The following is a 16,260-nucleotide window of genomic DNA, read 5'->3' on the forward strand; positions in this document are numbered from 1 at the left end:
AATAAAATCAGACAATTTCCCATTTAAACTTTGTTGTGATGGGAGAAAGTGCAGTGATGACACTTTAGAATCTTTGATATGACATGGTAAGAACGTTTTTGATGTCCTAAAGATACACCTGGCAGGTGTTTGTGTGTGGAGGATGCAAACTGAGAGGTTGTGTTCTGCTCACAGCAAGTGACATGATGCCATACCAAATTCATGCCAATAAGTGTTTGGCAACGGACACTCTTTAGGCATAATACTAGTATGTCATCATGTCAAACGCTTTGAGAATCCTAGCACCCAGGGTGGAACCCAGTATACTGTGAATGAGGATCAGGGAAAGTGTCCCTCACAGCAACTGGGGATGACAACTTGGTTTCCTGCACCAAGGGCACCATGCTGCCACATCACAAACTGTGTGACAGCATGCCGATACTTTAAAAAAAATATATATATTTCACCTTTTCTTAACTAGGCAAGTCAGTTAAGAACAAATTATTACAGTGGGTTAACTGCCTTGTTCAGGGGCAGAATGACAGATTTTTACCTTGTCAGCTCAGGGATTAGATCCAGCAACCTTTCGGTTACTGGCCCACCACTAGGCTACCTGTACTCCCGGGCTTCATCCAGACTAAACACATACAAGCATGCGTGCACACACACACAAACACACAACACAGTAAACAGGTGAGCTGTCTCCGGTGATCATATGGCACACTGACGTCTCAGTCCTTGTGACGTCACAACGTCTGCCTTGTCAACTCCACTAATAGCTGGTCTCGCTGCCAAGAGCTGCCGTTCTATAATGAGCCGTCTCCACTAGAGCTGAGACTCACAGCAGGGTGGACACACATATCTATCCCACTCATGCAAAACCACTGGCAGGGGTCTTGGTGTGTGTGTGTGTGTGTGTGTGTGTGTGTGTGTGTGTGTGTGTGTGTGTGTGTGTGTGTGTGTGTGTGTGTGTGTGTGTGTGTGTGTGTGTGTGTGTGTGTGTGTGTGTGTGTGTGTGTGTGTGTGTGTGCGGGGGAAACTTTACGTGGGGAACAATGGGGGGGTTGGTTCTTTAGGTCTAGCATCAGTTCTGAATGACTCACCAGTCACATCCCACTGTGTCTGAAACAGAACGAGATTGGGATCTACAGGCCTTTGACTAAGGACACAAGGGAAGGGAGCTTAACTTACCGTATGCCCGCATCCCACCATTTCTCTGGCTGTCCTTTTGATACGTTCTCTGTTACGTTTTTCAATTAACATTCTGTCATCTTTTGGAGAGGGAAGAGAGAGGGGTGCGAGTTTCTGTAGCATCACATTAAATATGTGGACATAAATGAGCTGAGATATGGCGCTCCACTGGTAAAGGTTATAGAGGATGTGTAATATGCATCACATCACACAGCTACTAGCAGACAGACATCTATGACTCCTCTTCAATTGTTGAGCTCACTCTGCCCCTTTATTAAATCATTCCTCATGATCATCTCATCCTCTTATTGTAGTTATTGTTTCAGCACAAATGAGTTGAACCAAAGCCCTTCAATAGAGTGGAGTGTGCTAGCCTTCATACTGTATATTTTCTGTACTGTATAACTATCTCACAGAGCTTACAGTAACACAAGGCTGATTCTACAGCATCTCATGACTAAACAGAACAGAAGCATTGCTGTGGGGTGCGTATGTCCTCAGCCTGTGATGCTGTCATGTTACTGTAATGGGAGATAACAATTCCTGACGTTTAATCCTGATGTTAATTATTACCAGCAGCATACCACCCTGCATACCACTGCTGGCTTGCTTCTGAAGCTAAGCAGGGTTGGTCCTGGTCAGTCCCTGGATGGGAGACCAGATGCTGCTGGAAGTGGTGTTGGAGGGCCAGTAGGAGGCACTCTTTCCTCTGGTCTAAAAAATATCCCAATGCCCCAGGGCAGTGATTGGGGACACTGTCCTGTATAGGGTGCCGTCTTTCGGATGGGACGTTAAACGGGTGTCCTGACTCTCTGAGGTCATTAAAGATCCCATGGCACTTATCGTAAGAGTAGGGGTGTTAACCCCGGTGTCCTGGCTAAATTCCCAATCTGGCCCTCAAACCATCATGGTCACCTAATAATCCCCAGTTTACAATTGGCTCATTCATCCCCCTCCTCTCCCCTGTAACTATTCCCCAGGTCGTTGCTGCAAATGAGAACGTGTTCTCAGTCAACTTACCTGGTAAAATAACAATAAAAATAAATAAATAAAATCATAGTAAAAATTCCCTGTTTTAGGTCAGTTAGGATCACCACTTTATTTTAAGAATGTGAAATGTCAGAATTATAGTAGAGAGAATTATTTTTTTCAGCTTTCACTTTCTTTCATCACATTCTAAGTGGGTCAGAAATTTACATACACTCAATTAGTATTTGGTAGCATTGCCTTTAAATTGTTGGGTCAAACGTTTCACGTAGCCTTCCACAGTAAGTTGGTGGGGTGAATATTGGCTAATTCATCCTGACAGAGCTGGTGTAACTGAGTCAGGTTTGTAGGCATCCTTGCTCGCACACACTTTTTCAGTTCTGCCCACAAACTTTCTATAGGATTGAGGTCAGCGCTTTGTGACACCACTCCAATACCTTTGTTGTCCTTAAGCCATTTTTACACAACTTTGGAAGTATGCTTGGGGTCATTGTCCATTTGGAAGACCCATTTGCGACCAAGCTTTAACTTCCTGACTGACGTCTTGAGCTGTTGCTTCAATATATCGACATAATTTTCCTCCCTCATGATGCCATCTATTTTGTGTTGTGCGCCAGTCCCTCCTGCAGCAAAGCACCCCCACAACATGATGCTGCCACCCCCGTGCTTTACGGTTGGGATGGTGTTCTTTGGCTTGCAAGCCTCCCCCTTTTTCCTCCAAACATAACGATGGTCATTATGGCCAAACAGTTCTATTTTTGTTTCATCAGACCAGAGGACATTTTTCCAAAAAGTACGATCTTTGTCCCCATGTGCAGTTGCAAACCGTAGTCTGGCTTTTTTATGGCGGTTTTGGAGCAGTGGCTTCTTCCTCGCTGAGCGGCCTTTCAGGATATCTTGACATAGGACTCGTTTAGTGTGGGTATAGATACTTTTGTACCTGATTCCTCCAGCATCTTCACAAGGTCCTTTGCTGTTGTTCTGGGATTGATTTGCACTTTTTGCACCAAAGTACGTTCATCTCTAGGAGACAGAACTTGTCTCCTTCCTGAGCAGTATGACGGCTGCGTGGTCCCATGGTGTTATACTTGCATACTGTTGTTTGTACAGATGAACGTGGTACCTTCAGGCGTTTGGAAATTGCTCCCAAGGATGAACCAGACTTGTGGAGGTCCACCATTTTGTTCTTAGGTTTTGGCTGATTTCTTTTGATTTTCCCATGAAGTCAAGCAAAGAGGCACTGAGTTTGAAGGTAGGCCTTGTAATACATCCACAGGTTAACCACCAATTGACTCAAATTATGTCAATTAGCCTATCAGAAGTGTCTATAGCCATTAAATCATTTTCTGGAATTTCCCAAGCTGTTTAAATGCACAGTCAACTTAGTGTATGTAAACTTCTGACCCACTGGAATTGTGATACGGTGAATTATAAGTGAAATAATCTGTCTGTAAACAATTGTTGAAAAATTACTTGTGTCATGCACAAAGTAGATGTCCTAACCGACTTGCCAAAACTATAGTTTGTTAACAAGAAATTTGTGGAGTGGTTGAAAAACAACTTTTATTGACTCCAACCTAAGTGTATGTAAACATCCGACTTCAACTGTATCTTAAATTAGTTCCAAGGTGTTAACCATTATACAACGGTTGGGTCTAGTCCTGAATGCTGATTGGTTACAACCGCATTCCAGTCGGTGTCTATTCCACAAGTTACCACTGGCTAAATCTATGGCGTTAAAATGCCTATTCACTCTGTACCATCTGACTACGCAATCCCCTGTCTCATTACAGACAGGCAGGCAGGCAGTGTTTCTCAGCCAGTCTAAATCATTAATCAGCTGGCATAATTTTTATGGATATATGCAAATGAAATGTCAATTGAAAAAAGGTCAAACAAAACGAAGTGCAGCTAGTTTGCAGTCTTTCCAGGTTCAGTTTGAAGTGATTGTGTTAGTTGTGTTGTTGGGTAGCTCCTCTGAACAACAGTCTCCTGACGAGAGAGGACATTTTCTATGCCAGGCTAATCACGCTTCATTGGCTTATTGTTATGGACGTATCCAAATAAATGTCACTAGAAAACAGCTTAAATTTGGTGTCCACATCACCAACAAACTAGAATGGTCCAAACACACCAAGACAGTCGTGAAGACTGCACGACAAAGCCTATTCCCCCTCAGGAAACTAAAAATATTTGTCATGGGTCCACAGATCCTCAAAAGGTTATACAGCTGCAACATTGAGAGCATTCTGACTGGTTGCATCACTGCCTGGAACGTCAACTGGTCGGCCTCCGAACGCAAGGCACTACAGAGGGTAGTGCGTACCGCCCAGTACATCACTGGGGCTAAGCTGCCTGCCATCCAGGACCTCTACACCAAGAGGTGTCAGAGGAAGGCCCTAAAAATTGTCAAAGACCCCAGCCACCCCAGTCATAGACTGTTCTCTCTACTACCGCATGGCAAGCGGTACCGGAGCGCCAAGTCCATGACCAAAAGGCTTCTCAACAGTTTTTTTCCCCCAAGGCATAAGACTCCTGAACAGGTAATCAAATGGCTACCCGGACTATTTGCATTGTGTGCCCCCCCCCCCCCCCCCAACCCCTCTTTTACGCTGCTGCTACACTCTGTTTATCATATATACATAGTCACTTTAACTATACATTCATGTACATACTACCTCAATTAGCACGACCAAACAGTGCCCCAGCACATTGGCTAACCAAGCTATCTGCATTGTGTCCTGCCACCCACCACCCGCCAACCCCTCTTTTACGCTACTGCTACTCTCTGTTAATCATACATACATAGTCACTTTAACCATATCTACATGTACATACTACCTCAATCAGCCTGACTAACCGGTGCCTGTATATAGCCTCGCTACTGTTATTTTTCACTGTCATTTTACAGTTGTTTTTATTTCTTTACTTACCTATTGTTCAACAATACTTTTAAAAAATTGCACTGTTGGTTAGTGCCTGTAAGTAAGCATTTCACTGTAAGGTCTACAACTGTTGTATTCGGCGCACGTGACAAATAAAGTTTGATTTGACTTAAACAAATGCAAATGCAGCTACTCTTGTTATTCTTTTTGACTTTTGACGTGACAGTAAGTTAGCTGTAGTTGGCTAGCTAGCAAGCAAGGGATAAGAACGTTACCAGCCAGTATGGCAATGGAACATATAGAACGAACGACTGGGTCACGTCCATAGATACAATACAAAAAGACTGAACGACTGGGTCGCGTCTCTGGCAACCGGACCAATAAAACAAACGACCAGGCGGCTTGGGTAGCAACCCTAGATTTGTGTCGGGACAAAATCTTGTGGAAGGATATATTGGCACGGTTTGCCGGCATATTGTCTCGGTCCTAACAACACCCATGCCAATATCCTCCTAACACCGGCTTCTTGGGCATTATCACTTAAATATACAATGCCTTCTAGTGTACAAATTAAGTAAGCCAAAACGGCTCCTACAGGTGCAATTGTTGTTATTACATTTAATTGTTCATTTGATTGAAGGAGATAAATTACCAGCAAACGTTCATTTCAAACAGTATCCTCCCTAGGCTTCATGAGTAAAGGATGGTATTTCTGAATTGGTTCTCTATACTGGTTCTGCCTAATGGAACAGTCTCTCCCTGCTGCCACACCATCAGTGGGGTGTCCATTTCTGTGCCTTATGCATTTATTTAAAACATGCCAAATCACAGCAGACCAGAGGTGACACTCAGTGTAACAGGATATGTGAGAACAGGGGTCTCTAGACACACTCACTCTAGACACACTTTGGATTAAATGAATCAATCTGAACCTCTCTAAGGACACGCACACATGCGGGGGGGGGGGGGGGGGGGGGGGATTGTGCTTTTATAACACTTCAGACAGAAATGGGCTATTTGAAGCTAATTCCATAGAAACTTTTCCACAGCTTACTGAGACGTACATACAAAAACATTAGTTGATATGGAAATTAGCTGTCACTGTCACCTGCAGTCCTTTCTTCTCATATTGAGCAGGTCTACTAACCCAAACATGAGTCTCAAATGTAATGTTTGCTTTCCATGCAGGGAAATTTGATATGTTAACTGTAACAGCAACTTCATTGGGGATTTGAACAACATTGCAGGTACATTGAGCCCAGGTCTAGGGAAAATAGCCCTGCCACCAATGTCTACAACAACAAACTGCAGCGAGAATAGACAAAGCAGAACCTGACATGTCCTTTCTACCATAGAATAAAGTACAGTAGATCATAAGAGGGACAACATACCCTTACATCCATCTAAAACCTCTAGCAATTGCATAATCAGTAGCTCATTCTAAGTAGCTAGGTCATTTTAGCAGTGGAACGTGTGGGCACAGTCTGAGCTCCACTACTTTAGACTGACAGTAGGTGTCATCACTGAGCTTCAGTAAAACATCAATGGATTTCACTGCTACTCCTCTGACGCCATACTACCACGCAATCACAATGAAGCCCTAGCCCTTATGAGCTTATACTTACAGTATCTCATCCTATAGGATCCCCTCACAAGTCCGAGGCATGTAGTGCATGAAAAGTACATGGAAGATTACAGACAAATGAAGATGGTGAAGTTAGGACACACGGGCATACCTTAAATCAATGCTTACAGTACATGTGTCCCAATCCCAAATGGTAACCAATTCCCTACATAGGGCTCTGGTCAAAAGTAGTGCACTATAGGAAATAGGGTGCCATTTGATATGTAGACATTAGAGCAGAATGTCTACTTTGCCCTTCACAAACACATGATGGCACAAGACTGAGCCCAGGCAAGACACTAGGCCGGCAGTGAGACTGTTACCTCTTTTCTTTAGACAAATCAAAAATGCATTTCTGCACTCCATACTATGTCTATTTGCCTGCCAACTCCTCTGCTGAAATTGTCTTGGTCGTTCACTCACACACACACACACACACACCCTTAGTGACAGCACTAACTGACTCCAGGCTAGGCAGAGAGGTAGAGAGTCATTGGGAACAGTCACTGTACAGCAAGCAGCACAAGCATCATCTCTCTGTCATCGTGAAGATCAAACATCATTAAACATTGAGTCTAACGACTGGAGCTACCGCCACATCATCACAACTTAATGTCAAGGTCATGAACCCCCTTCTAGTGTGATCCTCCTCTCTAATATTCAACGGGTTGTACGGATCATGACTGCCATCTCAATTACTGGACTACTGTTTAATTGCTAGGCCTAATAATCAATGATTGTTCGATTGCCAGTCGTGTCTGCTCATTTCTTTTCAGCTAATTATATACACAATTGTCCAATAGACGATTTGCGTATACAATAGAGTAGCCTAACAGAGAAATAACTCAGAGGATTTGTTCCATGTAATTTCAGCAAGCCATGACACCCACCATCTCAAATTGTTCTGAAGTTTCTGTAGGTAGAAACAGGTAAGATTGCCATTGCTGCAACACTATCTAATTTACATTTAATTTTATATCTGAGAAATTAAGCTAACTGATTGCACCCATATTGGATAATATTCAATAAATATAGTACCCACAGGTGTACCGGACAGCCCCGCAAGGTGGGGGGGGGGGCAATGAGCTCTGGGGGCCCATGCGCCTGTCATCGATGTCTAACCCTCCAAAAAGTAATTCATTAATAAACCGTTCTCATTTCCATATGTACTAGGAAGCGAAGTGTTTGTTTCTTGGGCTTCGGGAATGTGACGGAAAAATAACACATTTTAATGATTGAAAGAATAAGTGGGATATCGGCGAACAAATGCCGTGGTCAAGGCTACGACGGCGCCAGTGCAATGAGCAGAGCTTACTCAGGTGATCAAAAGCTCATATCAGACCGAGAGCCTTGTGCTTCTTATGTAGTTCTTTATGAGTTTTAGTTTCCGCAGAAGTGACAGTTACAGGGATGGTAAAAACAGCTTTATTGCCTTGGCAACATCAGGGAAACTGGGCAGAAGGGAGGAGTGCTTCAAATACAGCAGTACTGCAACATCTTTAATTGATTCCTCTCATTCTCCTTAATTGCCGGCCTCAACACGTTACGGAAAGAGATTGTCATGTTTTGTCTTTGATCATCTTGTCTTGTCCCTGTGCTTCCCTCTGCTGGTCTTATTAGGTTCTTTCCCTCTTTCTATTCCTCTCTCTCCTCCTCCCTCTTTCCCTCTCCCGCTCTCTCTCTCTATCGTTCCGTTCTTGCTCCCAGCTGTTTCTCATTCTCCTAACGACCTCATTTAGTCTTTCACACCTGTCCCCTATTTTGCCCTCTGATTAGAGTCCCTATTTCTCCCTCTGTTTTCCGCTTCTGTCTTTGTCGGATTCTTGTTTGAGGTTTGCTGTTCTGTGTCCTTGTTGCGCCCTGTCGTGTTTTTTGCCTTTGTCAGATGCTGCGTGTGAGCAGGTGTCTATGTCAGCTACGGTCTGTGTCCTCCTTAAGCGACCTGCAGTCTGTGGTCGCGTCACCAGTCGTTCCTCTCTACTGACAAGAGGTTTTCAGTTTCCTGTGTTGGAATTACCTTTGAGAAGATCCAGGAGAATCATTGTTTGTTTAAGAATGGAATAAAGACTCTATTTCTATTACGTCGCTTTTGGGTCCTCCTTCATCAGCATAACAGAGATTAACTGTATAGGAAGCTCTGGGAACAGGTCATCTGGATACTGGACAGCCAATAAATTGGCAGATGCAAACAGATTATCATATTTGGCGGACAACAGTTCTTGAGGGTTTGATCAGTTGAACTCAGCGAGTTTTTTCTGGCTAATAGCCTACACAAATGGGCTGCAATATTCTAGGTAAATTAAATTAGGCCTAAATCAAAGTGGCTGAGTTTATCCTCAAGCAGACTACTTTTCTCATTGTTAGGCTATTTGATGTGTACATTTTTATAAAAAGTTTATAAATAGCACCTAAATCGCAGCTAAAGACGGTATATAGCTATAGATAGTGCACTGCATAATGAAACAATCCCTAGTAAGATAATGTTTTGAGGGTGGACTGATTGTGTTATTTGCCATTAATAGACTGGTTTTACTCACAACAACTTTCTATCCAAGCTGGGAGAGAGCGTAAGAATGGCTCATGTCATGCAGGTTCAGGCAGCCTCTGCAGGACAGCTGTATATCAATTGGTAGTATTCTGTTGTATTGAAATGTATTTGACAATCTGCAATGTTTGAATTAGGGCTGACCCCATTTAGTCAACTGGTCGATTGTTTGGTTGACCAAGATGTTTTTAGTGGAGCAGTCACACACACACATATATACATATACATATATATATATATATATATATATATATATATATATATATATATATATATATATATATGTATATATAAATGTGTATATATATATATATATATATAAATGTGTATATATATATATATATATATATATATATATATATAAATGTGTATATATATATATATGTATATATATATAAATGTATATATATATATATATATATAAATGTATATATATATATATATAAATGTATATATATATAAATGTATATATATATATATAAATGTATATATATATAAATGTATATATATATATAAATGTATATATATATATAAATGTATATATATATATATATATATAAATGTATATATATATATAAATGTATATATATATATATATATAAATGTATATATATATATATATATATAAATGTATATATATATATATATATATATATATATAAATGTATATATATATATATATAAATGTATATATATATATATATAAATGTATATATATATATATATATATATATATATATATAAATGTATGGCACACGAGACACCCGTCTGATTCACGCCCGTCTCTGTGGACTAAGTCATTGTGGAGGCCGCGGGGATGGTACACCAGTATCACCAGTAGTACTTTTACTTTTACTTTTAATGCAGTCAATATATTATTATTACAGTCCTTTACCATTTTCATTGTCGGAGTGGACACGTAGTTTGCGGACCGCACAACCCAGGCTACGCTTGTGAGGAACAAGTTTTGGTTTATTTCATTCAATTTATGAGTTGTCAATTTATGAGTTGTCTTTTGTTTGTTGCGCTCCTGTCAACATTGATGAAGGACGCACACCTGATTATGCATAGAAGTAGGCCTAGGCTACCTGCCCTCCGTGCAAATGTAGGCCTATAAATGTGCCTATTTGGGGATCTGATAGTATTTCTGATAGTCTTAACTCACCACCACTGTGGAGCTTCCAAATAAATGTATTCTTCATCTCAAACAGCAAGTAAACAAAGTCTGTTTTTACATCCATTGAGAATGGCAATAGTTCCTCAACTTAGCCTACTTGAAAAATCTTTCCAGCTCACTTTCGATAACCACCCCCGTGAAAGGAGAAAAAAAAATGTAATGCTCTGATCTGGTGGATAATTATTATTTTTTTAAGTCTAACTGATTACTTCTTATCCATTGCACAAGTAGTCTACAGCTGTGTCTGTCTGGAGCTCACTGGTGTGGGAAACTGAGGGCTCAGAATATTTTATACAATGTTGCAAGTTTGCCAACTTGAGCTTCAGGCCAGACCAAGTTGATAGTTGATACAATGTTTCAAGTTCGTTGCAGGCAGGCCATGCGTAGCCAATATGATTTATGGGATATTTATTTTTATCAGGATATTTTCTACCTGCAGGCTGCTATGTTTGTATTTTTAGGCAATTCTTTGCCTACATAGTTGGCAATGGCAATATAAGTTACTTTTAGAATTTTGATTAACCACATGATACTAATTTTGAGATACGAAGACTATTATAAATTAAATGTACATATGAAAATCATAACTGCCACGCAGATCTGTGTCACGTTCCTGACCTGTTGTCTGTTATTTTTGTATGTGTTTAGTTGGTCAGGGTGTGAGTTGGGGTGGGCATTCTATGTTTAGGCCATTGGTAATTAGCCTTATATGGTTCTCAATCAGAGACAGGTGTTTGTCGTTTCCTCTGATTGGGAACCATATAAAGGTAGGGTGTTCACACTGTTTGTTTGTGGGTGGTTGTCTTCCGTGTCTGTATTGTATGTTCGTACCACACGGGACTGTAGCGTTTTGTTTGTAGTCTATTTCCTGTTCGTGAGTTCTTCGTGTTATATGTAAGTTCTCTATTTCAGGTCTGTCTTCGTTTGTTTTGTTATTTTGTAATTATTCCAAGTGTTTCGTGTTCGTCTTCGTGGTTGAATAAATTCATTATGTTGTCAAAACCCGCTGCATTTTGGTCTGATCCCTACTCCTCCTCTTCGGACGAAGAGGAGGAGAACAAGCGTTACAATCTGTCACGTTCCTGACCTGTTTTCTGTTGTTTTGGTTAAGTTTAGTTGGTCAGGGCGTGAGTTGGGGTGGGTATTCTATGTTGTGTGTCTAGTTCGTCTGTTTCTGTGTTCAGACTAATATGGTTCTCAATCAGAGACAGCTGTCAATCGTTGTCCCTGATTGAGAATCGTATAAAGGTGGCTTGTTTTGTGTTGGGGATTGTGGGTGGTTATTTCCTGTCTCTGTGTTTGTGGTCTGCACCAGCTAGGACTGTGACGGTATGTTCTTTTGTTATTTTGTATAGTGTATTGTTTTGTGTTGATTAAATTCATTATGGAAAATTACCACGCTGCGTATTGGTCCTCTGATCCTTCTCGCCTCTCCTCGTCTGAGGAGGACGAAGTAGACTGCCGTTACAAGATCAGTAGAAAAGTAAGATAAATTGGCCCTCCAAATGGAAAAGGTTGCCGACACGTGGTGTCAGGGGCGAAAATCTGAGATCAACCTTGGAGGGGACAATTACATTAAATTTTCTCAAGAGCAATTCCTGAGGGGGACACCAAAAGTAGTGCTGTAACACATAGCATACGTTGTTAAATGTATATTGAGGAACCATAATTCCTACAACTGGATAATTGATAGGTACAGTAGTCTAGTGGTTAGAGCGTTGGACTAGTAACCGGAAGGTTGCAAGTTCAAATCCCCAAGCTGACAAGGTACAAATCTGTCGTTCTGCCCCTGAACAGGCAGTTAACCCACTGTTCCTAGGCCGTCATTGAAAATAAGAATTTGTTCTTAACTGACTTGCCTAGTTAAATAAAGGTAAAAAAATAAAATAAAACTGAAGGGTTTTCCCAACTTGTTTAAATCATTATAATTCTACTACTAATAATAGTTATAGCAGTGCTCCTTACCAGTCCAGTATGTATGCAGGTATTTGTACTTACAACCAGCAATATCAAGAAAGGTCAGTAGGTGACAATGGTACTGTACACTGTATGGGTGTAGTTTTCATAAATACAATGAACATGGTGTGATCACATCTAAAAGAATCTCCATTGAGAACCATCACAAAGTTGGTCTCCGTGTTGAATTGACCTTTTAATTTGACTTTTTCTGATACATTTATATAGTCATTAAATATGTGCACCTGGCCTGAGTCTACAATATCTTTGCAAGAACAAAAAGCTTAAAATAAGTACAGTTCTAAAAGCAAAATAACTACTTCAATGAAAAACCCAAATCAAACAAAATATCCTTCAGTGTCTCAACTCTTCAAACAGCAGCTATGGACAAGTATGTCGCACAAAGTATGCCATTTTAAATAAAATAACATGAAATAAATCATTTGTAAGTGTACTGAAAACTACTAAACAAAAGAACAACTATCAATTACACCATGGGTTCTCAAACAGGGGTCCATGGACTAATTGCAAGGGGTCCGTGAAATAAAAAAGTGTAATGAATGTAGTCAGTACCACAAGGTTTCCAGTAAGTTTACATATAATATAGAGGGGGTGGAGGTCCCTGAGGACCGCTCAAAACCTTGCCTGCCTTGCCTCAAAATATGCAGGGGTTCCAGTACCCCAAAAAGGTTGAGAACCACTGCTATACACACTACTGAACAAAAGAACCGAGCATATGTTTGCGGGTTTCCTCAACAACACATCAGTTGGCACTTTCGCAATGCCCTCGCCTGTTGTCTCCGACACCCTGTATAGCCCAATAAACTCCTTGTGAGGGACATGGTCATGGTCAACATAACGCAGACAGACATTCTCCTGTTCAGCACCAGAGACATCTTGAGTACCATCAACAATTAATGAAAATTGTACAATCGGAAGAGACCTAATCTCAGCTGCAATGCCTCGAATGACTATTGGCCATGATGTTCAGAATTTCATTCTGTGCTTTTGGGCCTGTGTACATTGTGGTACGCTCTGTTAACCACTTCAGTAAAATGGGATCATCCTCTTCTGCCCTAAGTTTCAAAATCTGGTATAAATTCCCACTGTCATCCGTGTGGCCTCTAAAGGCTTGTCCCTGTCTTACTACATGCCGCACCGAACTAACAATTTTCATCAAGCAATGCCTTGCGTCATCCTGCTGTTTACCCCACGCGCTGGACATAACTGGACACTGATTGGATTTAGCTGGTGTGCTGTTACAATTACAAAGTGGCGGTGGGTTTGGCAATTTTGATGTGCTGTGAATTTTTCAATGCCTTTTCTCCAGTTCCTAAATCCTGCACTTATGAAGGCAGCATCAGCTCTTTGGCCAAAAGATGGCTGGCTTAAACCCTTGGCACAGTGAAAACACAACACTCCTTTTATTGATGGATTATAATGTAGCCAGGGGAAATCGCGAAACCATCTCTCTTGAAACGTCAACACTCTGTTGGCAAGAGTTTGCGGTTCTATAAATTGTGGGTGTGGCTGATATGGTTTTGTGCCATCACTGTGGTAACTGGACAATGCTGTGCCACTGTCCCCTATACTGGTGCTGCTGGCAACAAGGGTGACACTTGGTCCTGCCGTGGCTGTGACACTGTCCTCTGAAGTCTCTCTCCCTGGCTCTTTCCCTTTCACCACCCTAACTGACTCAGTCTGTCTCCTAGAAAATAAATAAGGTGTTTGCCGTACTCCTAACTACCGGTACCCAAAACTACACAATTAATCACAACAGCAATACCATTGCCGTAAACAAATCTTAGTTTAGTCACCAGTTTAAGTTGAGAGTGGGGGTATCCATGGCATTTTCCAATTATGTCCCTATTTTACAAGTCAAAAAAATTGAGAACCTTTCATAATGTTGCCAAACAAAGACTCAACAAACTTACCTGAGACTCCCTGTCTGCCAATCTGTCCCTGCATATCTGTCCCCAACTCTGCTGTCTGTGTGCCATCTGTTGCCTGCTCTGCCTAATGACATCATTGTGAAACATTTCCATTAGCATTTCACTTCTTTCTTATGAACATTTTATCAACTAGTCTTTGAGATATTAGGATACTAGAGTTCTTACTATGCGTTTTGGTGTACTGACAAATACTCTGATGTCCGTCTTCTTACTTTTTTCTGCCATTTTTCTACCTGGCTGGCTGGCTGGCCTAACTGCACACACACACATTTACACAACACATGCTGCAACCTTTTGTAATTTAAATAGTTTGTTTCATATTGGCTGGCTTCCAACAATAGCTGAATTTGTAAAGCTAGCGAGCACCAATTCCGTTTCTGTGTGTTTGCTATAATCTTTGCTACCTGGTTAAATAAAGGTGAAATAAAATAAAATAAAAAAAGTTCACTAGCGACAATTTATCTTTTGCAACGAGACCATTATATATATTTAAGACAATGGTAAAAGAGAGTGTAGTTCTGTTCTGTTCAGTTTGGACTTCAGTTTATTGCTAACCTTATCACGGGGACGTCGAAGCACTACAGCTGCATGCTGATCTTGGAATAAACTGACGATAGCAAAGATTCCATCTTTGACGACGCCACATAAATGGAATAGGTACTAGCTAGCTTGATAGTTAATGTTTGCTTTAGTTTGCGCGCTAGCTCTGCAAATTCCCCTAGTGTGTGAACCCTGCCAACATAAAAATAAATAAATAACATTGCTTTGGACCTGCTATGGATTGACTGGATTAACCTCGCGTCAGTTACGTACATGTCCCTTTCGTACAGTAGATACGAACTCTCTATTACCTTGCCAGCTAAAGAACTGGCAGTGGATCAAACCATTGTGAGGCAAAGGGCGGGGGGGGTCGCAATCTTTTGAAATTTAAATGCGCTATTAAGTGTCTATAATCAGCACAGGTGCTTTCATTGCGTATTATTAATATTATTGAAATTACATAGTTATGTTTACAGTGATATATTGGGGGGGACAAATCATATTTTCCCAAATGGGGGGGTCGTGTCCCCCCCATCCCCCCTGGGATTTCCGCCTATGCGTGGTGTAGCTTATTGCCGGCAACTTCAGGAGCATAAAGGCAGAATCTGCAAAAGCCAGCAGCAAGGGGGAGGAGGAAGGTCGGGAATATATATTTTTTTCTGGTTAGGCTATTTTGATCTCTGGCTCCCTCAAGTCATTTGTGTGTCTTAATTATTTAATTGCAGTGTACTTAAAGAATAAGACAAGCTCATTAGCCTACATATAGGCTAGTTGATTTTGTTAAAACACAGAAGGTGTGTCCATATAGGGAAAAATACACATTTTAATATTTCAACCAATATTAACAGTCGATTCTCGGTCGACCAAGATTTCTGTAGTCAGGGACAGCTCTAATTTGAATTTCCTACTTTAATTACTGAAAAAGTAATTATATTATTGCCACCAACCAGCAAAATGGCAGCATTGTGACACCGTGCATAGCTTTGTGAAATGTTAGGCTTAACCTGAGAAAATGACGCCCAAATAGGCCTACCGATAAACATGTAGCCATTAGCTAATGCAAAGCTATGCCCCGGCACCATAGAAAGCCCATCATCGATGCGATAGGCATGCAGCCGCATAGACATGTTGCAATTTCAGCACCATGGACAGCGATCGGTAGTCTGAGTGGCTAACACATTCAGGTGACCTTGCGGGGCCCCAGAAAAATTGCATTACACCAGTGATAGTACCCAACATCCGATTTGAACCAAACCTCTTCTAAGACATGAGGAATCCCAAAAAATGTACAAAAGCCACCCACGGACCCCCAACACCCCATGTCAATCCCACCCCAACAACCAGTATACAGTATCAGTTCTCTATGTTTGACAAGTACGCTTCTTTTACGCTTAATCTTGGCCCAGGAAACGGCCCCTTTATGT

The 16,260-nt window shown here is 41.2% G+C and overlaps 1 protein-coding gene across 1 annotated transcript in view; it reads right to left on the bottom strand.

The window, feature by feature from the left end:
* The window catches only part of LOC129826069 (cAMP-specific 3',5'-cyclic phosphodiesterase 4D-like), a 375,111-nt gene that overhangs the window by 336,058 nt on the left and 22,793 nt on the right, over positions 1–16,260 (bottom strand). The gene's annotated exons all lie outside the window — the stretch shown is intronic.

The sequence above is a fragment of the Salvelinus fontinalis genome, chromosome 28 (assembly GCF_029448725.1).
Source record: "Salvelinus fontinalis isolate EN_2023a chromosome 28, ASM2944872v1, whole genome shotgun sequence".
Classification (NCBI taxonomy): Eukaryota; Metazoa; Chordata; class Actinopteri; order Salmoniformes; family Salmonidae; genus Salvelinus; species Salvelinus fontinalis.